This window comes from Danio rerio, chromosome 4 (genome assembly GCF_049306965.1).
Source record: "Danio rerio strain Tuebingen ecotype United States chromosome 4, GRCz12tu, whole genome shotgun sequence".
Classification (NCBI taxonomy): Eukaryota; Metazoa; Chordata; class Actinopteri; order Cypriniformes; family Danionidae; genus Danio; species Danio rerio.
In genome coordinates this window covers 39,074,080-39,096,050 of record NC_133179.1, presented here as the reverse complement: position 1 = coordinate 39,096,050, position 21,971 = coordinate 39,074,080, and the positions used below count along the sequence as shown (strand labels likewise).

Genomic DNA, 21,971 nt, shown 5'->3' with positions numbered 1-21,971 from the left:
GGCTGGCTGTGCCTGCGTGGGTGTATGTGTGCAGGAAATTTGAACCGGTTGAAGCGTGCTTGAGAAAGATAAAAGACATCTGATGACTTTTACAGCGAATGCGTGTATCTGATAAGCGAACATTATGACATCACTACCCAAATTTTGTAGTGAGTGTATGTTTCTTTAAACTGAATGTTTTTCATTGACACACACATTTTCAAATGAACAATCTAAAATCTAACTGAATGTTTTTCACTCAGAATATAAAACGTTATCATACGGAAAAAAGGTCTTTAAAATACTATTGATTAAACTTAACGCATGACTAGAGTTTTGTTTTTACAAACCAATAGCATTGAAATAATTCAAGCTTATGATTTTGCACTTTTTCAACACAAAATGTAAGCTTTTTATGTATGTGCTAAAAATCCGTAATTTTGCGCCACTGTTAGAGTTTGTATGTTACAAAGCATACTTGCTTTTAAAACTGTCGGTTCACCAAATTTACTTAATGTTGTTCCCTTTCTTCTGGAGTTTTTAAGAACATCAATGTTTCATTTAAGGAAAAAAATGTGATGTTTTGAAATACAATGGTTACATCAATATGGTCCAATGAGAGTTAGAATTTCTGGGTTTCATAATATGGGGATATTTTTAACCTCTAAAGTGTCCCAAGTAACAATAATAACAACACTTAGCTACAGTTATTTGTATCGTAGTTGAATGCTACACGCAATACTGTCAACAAAGCACATCAATATCAAAGAGTAAACACATTTTAATTTAAGAATACTTTGCAGTAAACTTTAATGCTTTAATAAGTTTATTTTATCAACCCCTGAATGCAGGATGATTTTTGAAACATTTCAGTATATTTTATGACCACTTCCATCTCACCAAATGATTTGACCTAATTCAAGCAGCCATTTTCTGCTGCACTTTTTAACACAAAATGTCTTTGCAAACTTTTTGCATATGCGTTAAAAGTCTCATAGCATCTGTTATGAAGCATACAGCAAAAGTCGTAATAACCATTTCTACTGCCAATTGTCTTTTGTTGTCTAATTCTTCATAATATTTTTTTTTTACGAGAACTATGAATCTACAAAACTAAATTTAATACTTGCCACTAAATCCGCATTAATATGTTTTTGCAACAGTGTCTAATGTACAGTGTATTGAAAATATTTTCTTTTCAACTGTCGTGAAAGTTTGAGTTTTAAATGTTTTGGATTTAAACCGGTGACAACCAACAATATTATGTATACCTTTTGTTCATACACTTTTTCAAATGAATGAAAAATTATGAAAAATTATTGTACGTCAGTACTTCTAGATTTAAAACTAAATTGGGCGACAATTTTTAGGTTGTCTTTCCAAACTGACTACAAAATCGTTACACATGAGAAGTGTGTGTTATTGGGTTGTCTTAAATGTCGACCAACTTTTATTAAATGATCTGCAGTTTATACCTTTTTTGGTTTAAACAAGTAACCAGTCCTTGACACGCTATGCAACATTTTAAATTTTTTATAAATATGTAAATATTCATTTGGCATAAATATAGAACTTTAATAAATTTCGACAATATTTCTATTATTTGTTTCACATCGTCATGTTTAGCATCTAGCTCATTTTCTAACTATTTACAGTACAGGCATAGACACTTTTCAGAACAAGCAATAGGTCATTTATACCGCTATAGACTTTGAATGCACCAATTAACACTTGGCCAATCTTGCGACTTTACTTTAAGTTAATATTTTGTATGTAAACCTGATCCTGTAAATTTAATCCAAAATTTAAAAATGACTAGGTTGGGTAATGAAACGCCAAGCAGTTTATTTTTTCTTTAGAAATGCTTGTAGAATTGAAAATCTACTTAGTTACATTAAAACATTTTACTTGTTTAACACAAAATAATAAGTTCACTTAAGCTGAAAAACGTTTTATTTCAAGCACATATACACTTAAATAGAGTAGTACATAATGAACAAATATGGATTGCATAACAAACAAATCAACTAAAAAAATATAAATATATACAGTCATACATTGAAAAACAGGGTACACCAGAACAATAACGACATTACTGAATATCTAACCAACAAAGAAATGCTGCTAAAAGCATTCTGTCATGTTCTAGAATGTGGTTGGTCATAACTTTCACAATCTCAGCAATATTTGTTATTTTGTTTTGTGAAACCAGTGACACACAAATATCTGTTATATATGTAGACATACATAGAACCTGCATTATTCCCATCTCATCACTCAATTCAGTCAACACCTCCAGAATTTTTGTAATGGTTGCACAGATAGCACCATTGCTACGAACACACAGGTGTGTCAATTGATTTATCGTATCGGCCCGTGAGTTTAAGGCCCCTCTCACAACGTCCATTTCTCTCTTGAGATTTTTCACACGTTTGCCATCTCCTGTACAATCATGATTAGAACCACATGCATCATTAATGATCTTCTCCAGAAGAAAGACCATATGGTCCCTATAATGCTGTTAACATGTCATCCACAATTGACCTTATTTGACAATGAAAAACAGTGTCGCACTCCGTCAGCATTTGGAGAACAATAGCAATCAGCCATCTTTGCAAGGGGGTGTCAGAAGAAATCAGAAAATATTTTTTAGAAAACTTTTTTTATTACAATACAAAGTATGTCCCATAATCGGTGTAGATCATACGCAGTAGTACCTTATAGATGATGCTGGTGTCCTTAAACAGCGATAGTTCAGTCTTATAGTTCAGTGCAAACAAGACCAAAGTAGGATCTCTGGTCCTCGGAGATAGTATCTTTTTATGTTTTTAGTCTTTTTACTCCTGATCAATGGATTCTTGTAGAAAGTTCTGGTATCAGTGACTGTGCCCAAAAGCATTACCCTACTCCTTGGTAGCTAGTAGTAACAATGGGCTGCTTTATCTACACATTCAATCAGGCCCACCTTCACTTACTGGTCAGCACTATGAACATCTGCCATGATGTCATAAAAGTCATGAATAAACATTTAGTTAACATCTTTTCATTTATTTAAGACATAGGTGTGATGATGTAGGGATACCTAAAACTATACAGGGTCATACCATAAATATATTCACAATGAAAGATTTTAGAGAACTAATATTATAGATTTTTACATTTCATGGAAGTTTTAGGTTGACAAAATTTAATGCTCAGCTGAAGACATTTCAAAATCTGGTTGCTACATAAAAAGAGATGTAAAATAAATTTGAATGTTTTTATGCAAATATGTACTCGCTTTTCAACATTATTGTGCAGTCTGAATTGTTCATTATAGTCATCTATTTGGTTTCCTATTAGCGCTGAAAGCAATTACATATTTAATTAATAATTGGCATATTTCTTCATACTGTTGTTTTTAAAAGAATGATTGAGAAGAAATACGCTTACATCTACACTTACATATTTGTTTTGGAATTAAAAATGTAACGATACAAGACACGCTATTTATTTTAAGTGAAATATACTTGTAAGGAAATACAATTACATTTATGAAATATCCCATATAACTTATTACAATGCCTTTGAGGTAAAGAAAGAGAAAAAGTTTAAGAGACGTTATCCATAATTGGTTATTAGATTAAAAATATTTTAAGAAGTCGAGTTTGGTTAAAAATCTAGGCCTACTAAAATTGGATCTGTTAAAACATAAAGAAGTTAAAGTTATGCTTTATACGTTCTGGTGATATATAAACATACACTTTAGCATCACTATAATATAGATAATCTACGAGTACCAACATTTACCAATTTGACACAAACTTGACAAAAACTGTTTGTATATGTTTGTTGCAGAGTAGCAATAAGTATTTTTGTTTTTATTGTTGTTATGTGACACTAAATCTATTTTCAGACCTATAATTTTAGTGAAATACTTATAAAATTGAAATAACAAGCTTATAAATTTAGATAAACAACGTGTGCTAGACATCTTGTTAAATAGTTAAAGCTACTGATTGTGCTAATTGAAAATTTAGCATTTTATTTAGCATATTTAGCCATTTTAAATATGCTAAATAAAATGCTAAATTTTCAATTTATATGTAGCATAAATGAGTATGTAGCAGAAAACAACTAGTCTCATATGTCATGTTTGTGTTCAGAGGTCTAAAAAGTACTCAAAAATGCTACTGAAGTGAAAGATTAAACAATGTGATGAAAATTGTACACATATAAAGGTATAATCGTTTGAATGTTAACATACTGAGTAAAACAAAGTGTGCTACATGTAAAAATAGTACTTGTGTAATAGTAAAAGAAACAGCAAGAATGAATTCATAGATTGTTGTTTAAACTTCAAAATCTCTCACAACACAGCATTAATGAACAACATACAACGCTTTATCCTGCTTTAGAACCGTCTGTGTTAAATTGTATTTAACTATCAAGCTACAGGCACTAAATATAAATTATTCATCATGCCTGAAGTTGTAAAACCCATGAATTAACTTGTGCAGATGTTGATTTGTTAAAGTCAAGCCTTTTGGGGGGATCAAAACAAAAAAGTCAATATTTCCATGTTTACTGTGATCTTTTTAGTATAGTATACTGTAAAAGTATAATTTCAAGTGTCACAGTAGTAAACATTAAGCACACAGTTAACTATAACATTTTTATTTGTACATCCTGTCAACTTATAAGAATAGTAGTTCACTTTTACTTGTAGTAAATAAATAGTTTGTGATGTAAGGATGCATTTATAGCCCCTTTCACACAGTGATACCGGTAAATATCTAGAAAATGTCCGGAACGACTTTACGGTTATATTGAAAAAAGCGCTGTTCACACAGGCGAGGACGTTACGGAAATTTTCCGGAAAAGAGCATTCACACATCCATTCCAAAATACCGGTAAATTCTGACATCATTCACCACAAATGAGCTTTAAACGGCTGCGCTTGTATCTGTAAACATTTGACTAAATTACAAACTCTGTGGATGATCAATATTGTGAACAACTTTCGCAGGATCACTTTCGCATGTCGAGATGTTCATGATATGTGTGTGTGCTGGCGCTCACAGGCTGTTTTACAGGCACACGCAAAGCTTGAAGGTAAACAAACAACAGCTTATCATAAGCATCTCATCGATGATTATTTACACAGTTGGCATTAAGAAGAACATAGAAACGGGATCTGACTAACTTCTAGCAGCTAAATGTGTCTGGAAAAATATTCAAAGGCTTTTATTCTCACAAACCGCGCGGACGTAAATGCGTCTGACTGTTGTGATTGGCTAAAGCAGACATCTTACGTCAGCACGTTCTAGACGTGCACGCGCTTATTACGGCAATCTTCCTTCTGCATTCACACAGCGCAGCATTCCGGCAAATTGCCGGTAATGTTACAACTTCTCTTTCCGGAAAATAGCCAGAACGAATTTACCGGTATTTTCAAAAAGGACCTGTTCACACATATAACCTTTCCGGAAAATTGCCGGCAATTTTCCGGAAAGGTCTGTATGTGTGAAAGGGGCTTATGACAGCATTTTAACCATCCATGTGCTCATACAAACACACACACACCACCCAAAAAGACCTGTCGGTGCTGTGTACTCGATGCTTCAACACTTGGAGCACAGGTCTGACTTTCCAACCAGTTTAGCGTTTTCATTTCTAATCATAAACTGTATAGTGCTCTAGTATCTTGAAAGTACACTTGCAAGAGTACTGTTAGTATAGCCTTAGTTAACTAGTAGTGCACATAGCATGTACCACTAGGGATAGTTTGTTATTGAAAACATGACATGCTATTTGTAGAAGCCATTTTGGAAAGAGCTGAAGTAACCACTGTGGGCATACAGTATGTTGAATTGTCCAATCAATCAAAAGAAGTAAAAAAAAAAAAAAAACTACAAACCAAATGTACTTAGAACACATACTGTAATAACATTGTGCGCGTATAACAATGAACAAGCATATGACAAATAACTAAACCCTTTCTGTTTTTATAAGTTTAAATATACTTAAGTCAGGTTTAAGTTTATTTCAGTGCAGCATCTAATTTAAATTTTGTGGATGTGTATGCAGGTAACAGACTGAATGTATATTTTCTTAACAGCTTAAAAGAAGTGTACTGATAGCAGACTTACTGGGGTTGATGAGTATTGTGGAGTTCGATGTGACGGGACATGACTTCTAAAGAATCAAAGCTTTTTGACTGTAAATAAAATTGGAAGTTGTAAAAAGTACTATATTTTTTAAAGTAATGAAGTAAAAGTAAACAATAATTTTAATTGTACTCAAGTAGGGTACAAATCACAAAAGTAGACATTAAGTACAGCAATCACCTAGCATTGTTTGAGTGCCTTACATCTTGTAACTATATTAAAGACCAGTCTAAAAATGTCATAATATAATTTAATAATGTTCATAGAAAGACTGTCATTTCATTGTGTAAGTTGTATATGGTCATATTTTGGTAAATTCATCGAACATGATTTTACTATGTACTATGATTTTACTATGAGTGTATGATAATTGTTTATTTGAAAACAGCAATATTGTAAATACAGACCATTGCAGTTACAAAAAAAAAAAAAAAAAAACAGTTCATCAATTAGATAAGCAAATTTCTGTAGTTTGAATTGAAGCTGTATGTCTCTTTTTTTTAATATGCTGTAAACAATTTCACAGTGGCAGGGTTCTCATGAATTACTTTATAGGATAAAGTTATGTACATTTTGAAAATTAAGTTTCATGTATATTTATTGAATATCAGCTTAACTAATACAATAAAATTTTATTGACTTTACAAAGTGTGGAGCCCTAATTCACGTAAATGCATTTGCTCTGCAACCGCATGGATGTTCTGACAATATCAGAAGAACAACTATTTTTAATTTCTTTTAGAAAAGATCTTTAAATTATTAGATGCTTACGCACAACAGAGCCGATTGGTATATTTGCAGAAGAAGTTTGTAATAGATTCAATAAAAATAAACGTACAGTACATTAACAGCTCAGGTAGAATAATTTTAAAAAGTGTTTTGTCTATTAGAAAAAGAGGATATGTTTTCTGACTTTGGTTTAGTACTTAGTGTTTTAAATGTGTTATTTTGTAGCATGACTCTTGAGTTAAGGAAATGTAAAGCAAGATAATAATTAATGACCCTGTGTCATATCACACCATGTATATTACCCATTGATTTAAAGTAAAGTTGTTTTGAAAAAGCTGAACTTTGAATGTTCAGGTTTAGAGAAGAAGTTGAAAAGGTTTTAAACTTCTATTAAATAGTTTTTAGTAGGCATTAAAGAATATTGTCAACATCACGCATGCTGTTTTTAAGCATTTCAAGTTTTTTTACTCTCTTTGCAAGATGGTATAGCAATATGTTCCCTATCATGACTGCCAAATGTATTGCTTTCTTATCGTCAGTGTCATGTGTTGTTTCATACATCTCAGAGGGTTTCTTTAAGTGCTACTGAACCAAAACAGTGAATTGTTGTTGGCTCGTGACCTAGGCCTAAGACCTTGTTCTTGTTAGGCCTAAGTCTCAAAATAAAAGTTACAACTATAAGCCAAAATGTTGTCATTACAACCTAAGATATGGTATTTACTGGGTTAATATTGTAAAACGTATAATTTACTTTAATAGACAAAAAGTATGATAATATTATGATTGATCCTGTTCTAAAATACAATATGTATTAATAATGTTAAATACAACATGTTTATATATATAAACATGTTGTGATAGTGATATGATAAAGAGAGAAAATGATAGTGAACAATAAAGAGTTGATTAAACAAATAACGTATTATAATTTTAAACTTTTATTTTAAACTTAAATTAAAATTTTATTTATGGTTACACCTAAAAATAATTAAGTCTAGTTTTTTTATATATTGAAAACAACTGTTAAATAATGTTAGTTATTTACCAAAATAATGTTTAACTTATATTATTTAAACTTATATGTAGCTTAATTCATATTAAGTGTTTGTTAACTTCATAACAATTTGACAATTAAAAACTTCATGATGTATCATTAAGGTTATTAGTGTTGAGCCATCAAACTCTAATAACCAACTCAGACTATCCAGTTTAGATTAAAACATCTATTTTTAATGTAGAATAGTCTAAACAGTAGGCATCCAAATATTTGTATAATTTTATTTATTGCATTACATTTAAATAAAGTGGAATAATCATGAGTTTTAAATAAACATTTACTTATGTAGAACAAAAACAAATAAACAAACAACCATACATAAGCTCATATTCCATTGCCTGTGAATATATAGATATGCACTTCATTTTGTAATCACCTCATGAGCTATACTATTTAGAAAAAGACACAAATAATCTATTAATATTACATTCATGGCCCATGTAGAGCTGATCTACAGCCATTAATTCTGCTCCGTTAACCAGCTCTTGACTCTATTCAGTGTATATGTGCTTGAAATAAAACGTTTTTCAGCTTAAGTGAACTTATTATTTTGTGTTAAACAAGTAAAATGTTTTAATGTAACTAAGTAGATTTTCAATTCTACAAGCATTTCTAAAGAAAAAATAAACTGCTTGGCGTTTCATTACCCAACCTAGTCATTTTTAAATTTTGGATTAAATTTACAGGATCAGGTTTACATACAAAAATATTAACTTAAAGTAAAGTCGCAAGATTGGCCAAGTGTTAATTGGTGCATTCAAAGTCTATAGCGGTATAAATGACCTATTGCTTGTTCTGAAAAGTGTCTATGCCTGTACTGTAAATAGTTAGAAAATGAGCTAGATGCTAAACATGACGATGTGAAACAAATAATAGAAATATTGTCAAAATTTATTAAAGTCCTATATTTATGCCAAATGAATATTTACATATTTAGAAAATTTAAAATGTTGCATAGCGTGTCAAGGACTGGTTACTTGTTTAAAGCAAAAAGGTATAAACTGCAGATCATTTAATAAAGTTGGTCGACGCTTAAGCCATCCCAATAACACACACTTCTCATGTGTAACGGTTTTGTAGTCAGTTTGGAAAGACAACCTAAAAATTGTTGCCCAATTTAGTTTTAAATCTAGAAGTACTGACGTACAATTTCGTAATTTCTCATTCATTTGAAAAAGTGTATAAATAAAAGGTATACATAATATTGTTGGGTGTCACCGGTTTAAATCCAAAACATTTACAACTCAAACTTTCACGACAGTTGAAAAGAAAATATTTTCAATACACTGTACATTAGACACTGTTGCAAAAACATATTAATGCGGATTTAGTGGCAAGTATTAAATTTAGTTTTGTAGATTCATAGTTCTCGTAAAAAAAAAATATTATGAAGAATTAGACAACAAAAGACAATTGGCAGTAGAAATGGTTATTACGACTTTTGCTGTATGCTTCATAACAGATGCTATGAGAATTGTGTAAAATTACAGACTTGTAACGTATATGCAAAAAGTTTGCAAAGGCATTTTGTGTTAAAAAGTGCAGCAGAAAATGGCTGCTTGAATTAGGTCAAATCATTTGGTGAGATGGCAGTGGTCGTAAAATATACTGAAATGTTTCAAAAAAACATTCTGCATTCGGGGGTTGATAAAATAAACTTATTAAAGCATTAAAGTTTACTGCAAAGTATTCTTAAATTAAAATGGATTTACTCTTTGATATTAATGTGCTTTGTTGACAGTATTGCGTGTAGCATTCAACTATGAAACAAATAACTGTAGCTAAGTGTTGTTATTAATGTTACTTGGGACACATTAGAGGTTAAAAATATTCCCATATCATGAAACCCAGAAATTCTAACTCTCATTGGACCATATTGATGTAACCATTGTATTTCAAAACATCACTTTTTTCCCTTAAATGAAACATTGATGTTCTTAAAAACTCCAAAAGAAAGGGAACAACATTAAGTAAATTTGGTGAACCGACAGTTTTAAAAGCAAGTATGCTTTGCAACCTACAAACTTTGACAGTGTCGCAAAATTACGGATTTTTAGCACATACATAAAAAGCTTACATTTTGTGTTGAAAAAGTGCAACAGAGTGCAAAATCATAAGCTTGAATTATTTCAATGCTATTGTTTGTAAAAACAAAACTCTAGTCATGCGTTAAGTTTAATCAATAGTATTTTAAACACCATTTGTCCGTATGATAACGTTTTATATTCTGAGTGAAAAACATTCAGTTAGATTTTAGATTGTTCATTTGAAAATGTGTGTGTCAATGAAAAACATTCAGTTTAAAGAAACATACACTCACTACAAAATTTGGGTAGTGTCAATAATCTTGATTCATCTAAATCTAATGGTCAATGAAAAGCATCATTTGCTCAGTCTACTTTCAAGAACTACTTGTAAACTTGACTAATTTTGACAAATTTGTAAACTTACTTGATTTGTCACTGTTACGTAAACATTTTGTATAAATGCAGGATCCAGTAGTTAAACTAATAAATTTTTTTTCTGTAGAAAATTAACTAAAGTTAACTGGGGGCCAGAGCTGTAATTTTTTTTAGATAAAACTGAAAATAAATGTTTGTTTATATTTTTTATTTAATATTTGAAATAATCCATTTTTTCTTTATAATATCAAGTATTTTTAATTCATTCAAATCAGTTTGAAATACCAAAATTCCATAACTAAGCTACATGGCTTGAATTGTGAGTTTTACAATTACTACGAGTAATACATATATTTTGTTGACTTTTTGAAACAGAAATATCAATACTGTCTAAAGACTGATAAGTTCTTATAGTAAATATTTTACGTTTATTTTCAAATCTACACTAGTGATGATCAGTGTGCAAAACATTAAGTTTTTTAGATTATTCGTACTACAATGTGTGCCATAAATTACAGAACATAATTGTAAATATATTGAGAATGTGTTAGTCAAAAGAAAATCATTCAGTTTTTCATTAATCACAAAGACAACTTGAATTTACATCTGTGATTTTCAACCAACAGTATAGAACTACATTTTTAGATTAAATTGTTTTACAAGGTGTGACAATTTGTCGTCAATACAGATTGAGATTTGTTATTTAATGGATTACTATTGTAAACATATTCTAATTTGATAGTTTCAACATTGATATATTAAAATTATATGACTGATGCTCTTTTGTCTGTCTTAAAATATTTATTGGTTTAATGTAGTAATAATGTGAAAAACAACATAACCTATTAATGAGCAATAATAAAGGCAAATTCATTAAATACTGTGTCGTGACTTCAAGTAGACAAAACCCAGACCCAAAAGTGCGCACACACACACACACACAAACACACACACACAAACACACACACACACACAAACACACACACACACACACACACACACACACACACACACACACACACACACAGTTGGCTGCATGTGAACATAAAGATATGCAATATCAGCACACTTTCTAATCACCTAACAACATATAGCATTTAGTAGGAGACACCAACTACATACAGTCACATACATACAGATATATGTTCCATATCTGATATTAATCTATCTTTCACAAACAGTTGACGTGATGTTGTCTATTGATAAGTTTTCCTTATCAGACACACAGCCAGAGCCACTCCCCAGACCTACAGTCCTACCAGAGAGACACACACGCACAAACACACAGTCTCACGCTTAGACAGCCGGAAAGAGCCGGACTGAACGATAACCATGTAAACGGACGTTTGCGTTTATTTAACAACCGATGTCATAAATTTCGCTTATCAGATACACGCATACGCTGTAAAAGTCATCAGATGTCTTTTATCTTTCTCAAGCACGCTTTAACCTGTTCAAATTTCCCGCACACACACAGAGACGCAGCCAGAGCCTCTCGCCACACCCACACGCAAGCCGGAGAGACGCACACACATACACAGACACACAGTTCTGACCACATCAGAGCAAAGGCAACACACCGGTGCATACACCTTAGTTTATTAATTCAAACATAATATAATATATTAGTATATATTATAAGTTAATTACATTAACATAATTTAAAACAATAATGACAATATAATATTGCATAATTATGATAACTGAATTTATTACAATATTTAAAATATATTACTGTAAATTAGTTAATAATATAGTTTTAATAATGGTTGATATAATTTATTTCATTAAAATCTATTTCATAATATTAAAATATCTCATTTTAATGTAATAATAACGGAATTATTAATTTGATTAAAATGATAAGAATCTGATTACCGGAATTATTAATTTAATTAAACTGATAAGAATCTGATTACCGGAATTATTAATTTAATTCAACTGATAAGAATCTAATTAACGGAAAGGGGCGGGGTTTACACCGGAAGCCCCGCCCTAAAAGGGGCGTGGCAGTCATCAATCAAACTTTTTGACACATGGTACCTTATATTCCTCTCTCTATCCTATCATGACATTGTATGTAAACACTTAGTTCCTTTGCATAAGTTGCATCTATACTTTGCTGACATAGACCTGTAACATCTCTGTTGACATGAGCTAGTGGGCTGAGAGCCAAGAATAGCAGGACCCCTTAGACTAGAAACCTATTCAAAAATGGTCAAGAGTTAAAAAGAGACTTAGGGGTGTGTATAATAATCCTGTATAAAAATTGTAACAAACACACTGAAAGTTTAGAAGGAGCAGGAGAGACTTCAGAAGGTGTCCAGGAGAGACTTCAGAATGCTCTGGGGTCTGCTCTGCTCTTTCTCGGCTTTATTATGGAGAATAAAGTCTATTTTCTGATATTCAAAACCTCCGGTCTGATAATTTGTAATTGATGAGAAGTCAAAATTTACGACAAATGACGCCCAAAATCGTGGGGCTGGAAAGAGATGGACGGGTGACACTGGACATGCTGGGGCTTGGAGGAAAAACACAAATATGTGGCCACGATAAAAAATGGTAAGCAATTTTCGCTTATACGTTTGTGTTTTTTCTACCAAGGACCTGCTTGTAACGGTAAAAAGTCACTTGAACTGTTTCTCCAGCTATAACGAACTACAAGTAAAACTAAAAAAGTAAAAGTAAACATAAAAAAGGAAACAAAGGGGTTTTGAATACCAGAAGAAAATAACAATTTGCATGCAAATGATCTGTGTTTTCCTAAGAGGGCCTTGACGGATAGGATAAACGTTAACTAGTAACTGTTACTCATGTTTGGGAAATTTTTTAATGATGAAGAATATGCCTAGAGCATTTTTAAGTTTTAAAAGGAAGTTCTTAAAGTGTGGTGACAGTTAAGAGATTAAAACAGATTAATAAAGTAGAGAGAAGCGCGCAAATACCTCGGAGTACCCGTTCTGTTTTAATAATAATAAATATTATTATTCAGGAGGCTGGGGGAAAAAAGGCAAAAATCCTGTGAATTGCTATTTTTACTGAAGGACAGTAAAGACGGGAGCAGAAGTAACAGGTCACTCAAGAGGAGTGTAGTGGAGAATTCTGTGGTTACAGCTCTAAGGTTAGAGGCTGCTCGGACAGGTCACTCAAGAGGAGTGTAGTGTCTTTATGTAATTGTAAGTATTTGTGTATTTGTCTGTGTTGCTGGGGTGCTTAGAAGCCTTCACCTTTGATCTAGAGAGACTAGAATAGAGGTGAGGTTCAGGCTACACAGTGTAAGAGATGAGGTTAGGACGAGTGAGAAGTATGATTGTGTTTAGAAGTATGGTTGCAATAAGAGTGAGTTTAAAAGAATTATCGTTTTATATTATAATATAAAAGAAGGACTGCATATGTTGTGTGATTTAAGAACAATAAGATAGAGAGTGATGCAGTTTAGGGAAGAGATTGTGATACAGAGGAGGTTTAAGCCTCATAAAATTAATTGAGATCATATTGCATTTGAAAGACACAGACTGAAAAGAACAATATACTAGTTAAACATTTTTCTGAATTATCTCTGTGTGTTTGAAGTGTTTTTAAGTATAAACTATAGGCAGAGAGGTGACTGAAATTCCTGACATGTCGACAGTCTGGAAGAAGGTCTGCTTCAGGAGTGGTAAGAATCTGTCTATTTTAAGAACAAAAGTTTCACAGGACAGATAGAAGCTAAAGAGTCAAGATATATTATAAGGTATTAAATAAATAGAAATATTATAAAGTAATGTAATAAGATAAATGAAATAAGGAAATCCCAATGATAGAATAAGATTTAATAAATAAAAAGTTTTAACAAAAATGCACCTAGAAGCTATACTAATGAATATTAAGAAATAAAAAATTGAAGCATAGAAATATCTACATATGGAGATTAATAGTTATATTGATCAGGAAATAAGTTTACTAAATCAGTATGAATAAAAATAGATAAGTTAATGATTTGAGTAAATAAAGAACTAGAGAAGAGGAAAACTTTAATGAATATGGATTAATTGAAGAGTTAATGATCAAATGTTTAAGAAAAAAAAAGTTTAAAGAAAAATGAATTAGGAAAATCTAGGAGACAAAAATGCTAATTTTTGAAAAGGAAAAGAAGCATAGGAAAATGGAAAAAAAAGATCCAAACATTGTTTAATAGAATAAAAAGAGAAGATGTTTAAAAATATATATTAAACAGATAAGATAAAAATTAGAAAAACCAGTAACATTTGGAAGAAACTAAGATTGGGCTTTAAAAGATAAAATTATGTTTAAGTGCAATAAAATATTGTTGTGGTTTACGTTGACTGTTTTCATCTGTTTTAAAGTCAGCTACAGGCTGTCATCTGAGCCAACAGCTATTTGTAGTAAAAGTAGTGAGTCAAATGTAAAGCATAGACACTGAGGAGACATTAAAGAACATCATAGTGAGTTCAAAAATTTTATAGTGAATATTTTATGTACTTAAAAAGTGATTGAGAATTACAAATTGCATTTCAGATAGGAAAAATGCTTAAAGTAAACAAACATGTAGAGTTAAAATAGTACTATGAACTTGAAGCTACTGCAGTAAGGATTTTGAACAGTTACATTAGACATTAGGCCACCATATAGTACTGTTGAATTAAAACAGGTATGGAAATGTTAGAGAAATTAAAATAGTGTAAGATGTAATGTAACTAGTGAGGAAGCACTAGAATAAATTAGGAAAAATAAGTGAAGCACAATCTGAAGCCAAAGAAATTAATTAGAAGAACATTTAAGAAATAGAAAATTAAGCATATTTACATATAATAAAAATGATTGATAATTAGAGAAAATAAGTCATTAAACAGCAAAAGGAAAAAAATGATAAAAGGAGTCTTCATTTGATAAAGAAAAAAAAAGATTTATTAAGTCATGAGCTAAATTCTATATATATTAATTAAGAGGATATATGGATGAACTTTGGGGGACTGTAGTCTCGTACCTACCAGACATCTCTGAGTGTACTGGCAAATGGAAAGGTGTTTGAAAAACACAACGAGCAAAATGGCTGTTGACACTTGTGACATGCTACAGCAGTGATGCAGGCACTGCATACTCAGGATTTACTGAGGACTGAAAAAGCTACATTTTTTCAAAGACATTCAAAAGAGACACTAACAAGAGACTGATGAACTGATCAGAGAGAAAAAAACGCTCCACCAGAACTTTACATCAGCTGAGACAAAGAAAGAAGCCAGCCCAAAGAGAGAGGGGGAAAACTGTTCCCTGATATGAAGGAATTTCAGGACACCACAGAAGCACCAATCTGTGAGCTAGTTGTCTCAGGTTGCGAGGTGGGATAGTCTGACAGTCCACCTCAAAGTAGCTCCTATAGTCCAAATTAAGTTCAAGCATTACAGAAGGAAAATTAAGAACAAAAGTGTAGCTACCCATTCTTGTATCAAATCAGACTCCTGTCAATTTGAGAGAAATTATTATCATGCAAATTTTTAAGTAAGAAAAAGTGTTATAAGGAAATTCTACAGTGAAACTTTAAATGTGTAATGTTGAAATTATAAATTATGATGAATGTTAAATAATTTAGGTTTAAGTTTTAATAGGTTTAATCATAAAGGTCCTTAAACATAGAAGGATAAATTACAATGCAGGAGACTAACTAAAGAAAAAGAAAAAGCTTTTGATAAGGCAATAATATCAGAAGCAAAATCTTATTGTGAATGACCTAAATCAAGATTGGATATTGAAAACTGGAAAAATTCAAATCTAGAAAAATTATTTATAGTTAAAGGAAAGATTGAAATAACAATTTGAAATAAATTCACAGGACATAAGGTCAAAAAGTAACAGTTCTAAATTACTATAAGAAAAATTGAAAGAGAAAAGTGTTTAAGAAAAAGATAATGTTTTACATGAAAACATATGTGAAGAATAATTAGAAGAAAATATTAAGGAATAATAGTTAAAACAGAGCAAAAAGGAACCTACAAAACATACAGTAAGTTTTAGTCAGCTGATAAAAAAGTGCATCAAAATTGTATGAACAACAATTGAGGGGAATGCCTTAGGAAATAGTTGTCAGCCAAAAGAAAATAACTCAAAGACAAAAAAGGAATTAATATATAGATCAGAAAATAAATTAGTAAAGGAAAGAAGTGTCAAATTCCAACTAAATGATTGTCATTACAGGACTGAGATGCAGATGAAATCAGCCAGCAAAGTGAGGGTTAAAATTAAATCAGATGTAGATCTGCCCAGAAAGAAAAACACTAGATGCTGAAATAGGTATAAAACTCCATTGAAAAGTGTAAAAATAGGAGCATTAATAGAAACATTTACTGTAATAAACAATCTGTCCTAGACATTTCTATTTAAATTTAAATTTAAGAGTAATAAATTATAAGTAGCTAATAATATTTAATTGAAGTTAATTTGATAATTAAAATAAATGGTTAATCAAGACAGATAAAAGAGGCTTAATGTTGATAATATGATTTAAGAGCAATCAATAGGAGAAGATTTTCCAGCTGAAGTTCATATTGTATGTGAAGATATGTTCTTTTGGATGGTAAATATATTAAGTGCTTAGTTTCTATTGAGTTTATTTTAGGTAACTACCAGAGGAGGGTAGAAACTTGTTTGTACTTGTGCAGCTTGATGACTAGCAAATACTGTATACACCAGAATGCATAAAGGGTTATAATAAGGGAGAAGATCTTAGGATGGACACTGTCACAATATGTGGATGATTGAATTATCTACAGCAGTGGTTCTCAAACTGTGGTACGCATACCACTAGTGGTACGCGGGCTTCCTCCTAGTGGTACGCGGAGGAATCGCTGAATAATGAAAAAAACAATTAACACTTTTAATCCTTTAATGCGTAATATAACATTGATGTGATCAGCATTGGCTGTTTTTTGAAGCGTACGATCACAACGCTGTGCTTAGAGTGTTTATTTTAGTGCATTGTGTGATAAGCTGCTGAAAATCAGTTTCCGAAGTTTAAGAATTGATTCTGAAGCGTGATTTGACTGACATGAAAAGTGGCCAATCACAGTCGACCTTGTCTAGTTGCGTGAAACGTAAGGGCGGGACAAAGGCTTTCTGTGTTGCAGAGACAGAAAAAACAACTTAAAAACAAATGTTTTGTTGGAATAATGCTTTTCACTACAGAGATGTCTAGCAGAGTAATTAAACCGCGGACATATTTCCTGCGTTTTTGATGATCTTCATACACGTTTCGCTCTCCGACAGCCAGTCGACTCGCCTCTGACCTGTCACTCCTCTAAATACATTCTGAATGGCGGCGCGGGAATGAAGGTATTGCGCAATTACTCATTTCTGCAAATGCGGCGAGTGCTTTATTTTAACACGAGAGCGCATTCATGTACTCAAATCGCTAAAACAGATATGCGAGCTCTTAAACAGGCTTTTTTCAAATTAACTGCAAGTGCTCTCATGATCACGTGTGTGCTCAGATAGAATACAATCGCGATCTTTCCACTATTAAAGTAGACATTATTTATCTTTGCTCCTTAACTAAATTTAGTATAAAAGTATTCAAAGTTATCAAATATTTAGAAATAGATTGATACATGATCGATGACAATGCTAATGGTCTTCTTATTTGGCTGTGTTGTGAAGTGAAACTTACTTTTAGCAAAGGTGGAACATTTTTTATTTCTTTACGACAAAATAATTATGCTGGAAATGTTTCTGGATGAGGTATTTGTGTGATTTATACATTTAGCTGTATTCTGATCTGTCCTAAAGCATTACAGGTCAAAGCAATCCGTTGTTACTTATTGTTTATTTATCACAATTTACAATAAGGCTCTTAAAGCACTGCTTTGATAAATGTAGTGTCGTCATATTTCAAATACCTCAAGTAAAATGAAGTCATTTGTTTTATTTTTTACTGACTTGTACTTGTATTTTTTTACGTTTCTATTTTAGATTAAGATCAAGTGTAAAATAAAATCTACATGTGATGTACAGCTATTTAAGAAACAAATTTGCCATATCGTAAAGAAAATAGTGTAAATTATGTAAATAAAAGGCTAAATTTAAATCTTTTTACCATATACTTTAATTTAACCTTTCAAAGCTTAAAAATATATATTTTTTAAAAATGGGCAAAATGTGTCTCTATGGCCTTAAAGATTATTTGGTAGTTTTACCAGTGCTATTGAAAAAAGATTAATTGTCATGAAAGGAAAAATTGACTATACTTCCTTTGTTAGTGCAAATTATACATGTAGCTTTGGGATGTAAGCAATCAAACCATTAAATCAGGTTTACACTTAAAAAAAAGTGATTTCATAATAAAAATCAGATTTTTTTTCAAAAGTAACCAACTAGTACTTTTTAAAAGAGTAATTTGTACTTTTACCTAATATTAGTATTATTTACTAAAATTTGTGTTATTTTAGCAGTGTAATAGTATTTTTACTTGAGTACAAAAAAGATTTCACAAGCACTTAGTGCAGGTTTATTATATTATTAATATATGATTAATAAATATTATTATTAATGGTTTTTATTTGTATCTATTCCTATATAATGTTTTATGGGTTTCTGAGAATACATTTCAGGTCTTCAATACATAGCATGTCAGTCTTGAAAAAAAAAATAGGTGCTGGAATTGATTTTCCTTAGGCTGTGCCTGTATGAACCCTGTCATGTACATTTAACATTTATTTCAAGATTTGTCTGAAAGTGTATGAATATGACATATAGCCTATATTTATAAGGTCCAAGCAGCATTTCCAGCTTTTGATGAATAGGCTACTATGAATACTTTAGATTTAAGTACAGCAGTTTTCTTTTTACTTTTTAAGAACAGCGCCATTTTTTATGAACTTTTAAAAGCACATTTTAACTAAAACTTTTTTTTAAATCTGCAAGCACAGTTAATGTTCAGACTATTTCAAATGTTTAAAGTGACTGACAATAATACATATTCTTACTAATAGGAAGTAATCTGCATCGTTTTAAAACTGTGCACACCTGTAGCTGCTTAATTAGGCTTACAACGCTATTTTTTAATACTGGTTAAAAAATAGCGTCGTAAGGTGGTACTTGGAGAGACGATTTTTTTCTAAGGTGGTACTTGGTGAAAAAAGTTTGAGAACCACTGATCTACAGCTTCACAAAGATCTAGTTCAATTAAAAGACTTGGCTGGAGACCATTGCTCCAAACAGTGAGAGATGATGACTGTTTTTGGTGGTGACTGGATAGAGAATTATTCCGTAAACAAGCACAGTTGAGAAACTATGATGAGTAGATGATTGGAGATGGTACCAGAAGCAAATTATGAAGCAGGAACAGTTATTCATTTGTGACGAAAGAAGTACTTCCAAGGATTTGAAACATCAGCAGAAATAAGTTCATAAAAGGTTTGCATTCATAAAGTAATTAAAATCTAAGTTAATAAGTGATCAATAAATAAAAACATCTAAAGGAGTATGAAAAATTATGAATAAAGCAAAAGAGAGAGTAATTGTATTATGCTCAATTACCAGAAATGGCTGAAAGAGATGAAGATGATCCATCAAGGCCAACGCGCAATGAAAGATGTGAAAATAATAAACTTAATGGGATTAATGTGTTAACAAGTCCATTGGTGAATGATGGCATGGAAACTGACAGAAACAGGCATCTAACACTGCATCGCATGAACTGCTATTGGGTCAACCCTTGCAAGAAACCATATGAAACTTTGCATAAAACCTTGCATATAATCTCACTTATAACCTTGCACATAACCTCTTGGAATGTTTTGCAAAGATGTCTAATGCAGTAGGGACTTTTATGAAGAAACAATTAATTGCCATGTGCAAAGCGATATCTGTGCAGGAAACCATGTGAGAGAGCAGAGATACAAGGTCCAAATAGTCCAGCTGATCGAGTCTATCTGTGGATGTTCTGGAAAAATGAGAGAGCTCAGGAGGAAAGGACCATATCTGGATGAGGGCAAATCCAACAGCTGCCAAAGTGGATGCCATTAATGGGGTACCAATGCCTCAAAGGAGCGAAAGGAAACAACTCCAGCAAGGGAAAGCTGACCGGAAACAGAGGAGCCTAAATATTCTAAAGCTCTAAACTACTAAGTGCAACGTGTGGAAGGAGAAGTTAATCAGAACAAAGTAAAGAGTGATTCTGATAATATGCCTGAATACCACATACAGAAGTGCCACAAGTCAAGGGATGATGAATGCACAACTGCAGATTTCAAAACTCAGACTCTCAACCACACATCTCCATTAACATCTATTAAAGTCAAGTGAAGATGCTGATAGCTTAGAAGAAGAGAAACAAGGATGACCAAAAATCAAGATCAACATTTGATGCTTTTTATGTTTGCATATTGAATTTGTTTGCATATTGCTTTTATGGTACCTATATATAATATCACTTCAGTATATTCTACATGAGTGTGAAAACCAGCAGCTAGGACTGAACCAACTGAATACTTATGCTTAAAATATTGTTGTATTTGATGTGTTAAGAGAAAAAACAGAGTACAGTCTTTTACTTCCTTCAAATCAAGAGGGAAGATGTTTGGCTGGACTTCTGTCAAAGTACAGTGGCATAATCTAGTCAATTGATAACAGCTATGTGGCTTATATCAGTCACTAGATAGAGGTAATTAAGAGAACTGGATTCTGAAATTGCACTTTGGGTTAAAAGACAATAATATTAAGACTAAAGTCTTAAGAGGAGGGATTGAAGAAGATTTCTATTCTCTCAGTGTGTAGTATTTTCTAAGTGTAAAGCAGTTAATTTTCTCTTCTCAAAATGTATGTAGTGTTTGCAGCAAACATGCCAGCGTGTGTTAAAAATACTGTGTAATATGAGTATGCCTGCACAGAAGCAACACTAGGAGAAGGCTATTACTGAATGGCTGATTGTGTAGAATAACTGAATATGTAAAGCACTGATTATATATGTTAAATACTTGTATGAAGCTATATGTGTCAGAAGTTAGAATGAGTAACATATTATCAAGTTATTATCCTATCATAACGATGTATGTAAACACTTAGTTCCTTTGCATAAGTTGTATCTATACTTTGCTGACATAGACCTGTAACATCTCTGTTGACATGAGCTGGTGGGCTGAGAGCCAAGAATAGCAGGACCCCTTAGACTAGAAAACCTATTCAAAAGTGGTCAAGCGTTAAAAAGAGACACAAAGGGGTGTGTCATAATTACCTGTATAAAGATTATGGAGAACACAGATAATTTAGAAGGTGTCCCGGAGAGACTTCAGAATGCTCTGGGGTCTGCTCTGCTCTTTCTCGGCTTTATTATAGAGAATAAAGTCTATTTTCTGATATTCAAAACCTCCGGTCTGATAATTTCTAATTGATGAAAAGTCGAATTCACGACATGACCCCTTTCAACCCGGGGATGCTGCAACCACAACGCAAAGTTCTAACCACTATACAATCACGGCAAGCTACGAGACTACGGCTACGAAACAGCCGTTGTGACCTATGTGTGGTATGTTCCTCCCTGTGACAAGCCCCTTTCTCTTCAGTGAGAACACTCTGTTGTTTTTCTCCTCCTACCAGCACAATGCTTTTCCCAAGAAACAATGGAAATGCAAACAGTTGACGACTGCTGCAATTTTAAAAAGGGGG

At 32.0% G+C, this 21,971-nt stretch overlaps 1 long non-coding RNA gene across 1 annotated transcript in view; it reads left to right on the top strand.

Annotated features, from left to right (window-relative positions):
• The window catches only part of LOC141381752 (uncharacterized), a 537,547-nt gene that overhangs the window by 108,351 nt on the left and 407,225 nt on the right, over nt 1-21,971 (top strand). The window lies entirely within an intron of this gene.